The sequence below is a fragment of the Chiloscyllium punctatum genome, chromosome 3 (genome assembly GCF_047496795.1).
Source record: "Chiloscyllium punctatum isolate Juve2018m chromosome 3, sChiPun1.3, whole genome shotgun sequence".
Classification (NCBI taxonomy): domain Eukaryota; kingdom Metazoa; phylum Chordata; class Chondrichthyes; order Orectolobiformes; family Hemiscylliidae; genus Chiloscyllium; species Chiloscyllium punctatum.
Genome location: NC_092741.1, coordinates 152434022 through 152436398, shown reverse-complemented (window position 1 = coordinate 152436398; position 2377 = coordinate 152434022).

Below are 2377 nucleotides of genomic sequence, written 5' to 3'. Positions count from 1 at the left end.
CAACATAGCAGCATTTGGGGGAAATGTATCTTCCCTCATATTGAATACACCTTTGAGAAAGTGAACCCTCCTTTTACCAAGCAACCTGTAGTACATCACAAAATGTTATTACAAAGATTCAACTTTCTCATCCTCAACTCCACTTCCATTATTCCGGACCAGCCTCATTCCCTCCTGCAGTCTCAATCCCCTCTTCACACCACTCACATTTCCTTTCTGCCATTACCTCAACTTGTCCTTCTTCCTCCTTTATCTCCAACCTCATCCCTCTTTCTGTCTCCCCTCTCTTCCTGTCTCCACCTCAGTCATCCTCCCCTTCTCCCATCTTGCTGGGCCTTTCCTCCCATTCTTTCCTTCTCCTCCTCACTTTTCCACACACTCTCTCTGTCTCTTCACTCTTTCATTCTCTCCCCCCCGCCACCTCATGCACTTTGGTCCAGATTTCCTCACTAACTCCCACAATGCATGACCTTATTACTGCATCTGTTTTTGGTATCCCATACATTTTCGGATATTGACTAACAATGAGAGGACACAAACGATGTTGAGCTCACAATCCCTCTTGCTGCGTAAAAACAAAAAGAAATGTGGATATTGCAAATCAGAAACAAAAACAGAAATTGCTGGAAAAGCTCAGCAGGTCTAGCAACATCTGTGGAGAGAAAACAATGTTTCAGGTTGAGTGACTCTTCCTCAGAACTCCTTTTTGTGCCCAGGTATACCCAGGACAGTATCATAGACTCCCTACAGGGTAGAAGCAGACCATTCAGCCCATCGAGTACACACTGCCTTGCTGTAGAGTATCCCACCCAGACCCACCCTCCTATCATTTAGTATGGCTAATCCACCTAGCCTGCACATCCTTGGACTGTGGGAGGAAATCAGAGCACCCAGAGGAAATTCATGGGGTGAATGTGCAAACCCCACACAGACAGTCATTCGAGGCTGGAATTGAACCCAGGTCTCTGGTGTTATGAGGCAACAGTGCTAACCACTGAGCCACCATACCACACAAATTGTCTGGTTCTGGGCTAGATCATAATGTTTACGACAATAAGAGAACCAATCTTCTATTGGAATAGTGATTATGCTCTTGCTGCAAACTAAACTGCATTGTATTTCATCAACCATTTACAAATCTCTCCTCCCTGCCTTGGAGCAAACGGCTAACTATATTGTTTATTCTAAATGCACAAAATGCATGCTGGTTAAGATTAATTGATCATTCTTGGTACTTTAAAATGGCTTTTTCTATTTTAAGTCATGAAATTTCCACCCTTTGGATAACAACTATGGTTGCTATGAATATATAGGAAAAAATGTTAGTAATTAAATTGTGTGCTTCCATTTACATTTATACAGAAGGAGCAAACAGCTGTTGGGTGGGTGTAATGAAGTATTACCATGCTAAGTCAATTACAAGATTTGCAGAGATAAAGAACAGGATTAGTCATGTTCAATGTTCTATTATATCTAAACCAGTAGATCGGTAATTGACTGATCAAAGTCACTGCTAAACCCCTTCATCTATGAACAAATTCTCATTTATTCATAATCTCCATACCATGTTTTCTGTTTGATTATTTACTGCTTTGCAATGCTTAAAAAATAATGATGCTTTCACCAAATATTAATCTAGTCGTCAGCACATGTGCTTTCAACTTGTAGCAACCTGCAACTTTATTTATTTAATTCTTTATTTGCAAACTATCTGTGTGATCAGTGCTTATTTGATTGTAAAACAATTCAGACCTATTAAAACCACACGCTTTGCAATATCTAATTTCCTGGATAGTGTCGTCTTTGTAAATAAACTCTCCCCAAGGATGTCCATTTTTAGAATATGCTGGAGTTAAAATCTCTCCTGAGCCAGCTGTAAGATGTTATATTTTTCCAAACAAATGTTCTGCAGTAGGTCAGCTTGTTCCAATTAATTTTAATCAAATTGTTTAGAAATGCCATGACACATCTTTGTAACAAATGGGACCTCATCAAGAGTCTTCAAGCTAGAGTTAGAGATGTCACCATTGTGCCCCACAACCCTATCAGTCTGTTTAAGATATTCACAAATGTTATTACATACCTCTGTAACAGGCAAGGCTTGAACCCAGGCCTCCTGTCCCAGATGAAGGGTCACTACTACTGTACCAAATGAACCCTTGTTCCACCCTGTTCCGCAGTGGCACAGATTATCTCAATGTGATCACATTGCTGTTTGTGGGAACTCGTTGCAAGCAAATTAGTTGCTTCATTCCCTTCATGCCAGAAAATAGTTTAAAACCATTACAGCAGCTGTACATTGCTTTGGCAGGTCCTAAGGTTGTGAAAGATATTCTATCAGCGTCAATCTTTCTGTCTTTGGTTTGGTACGTCCAGC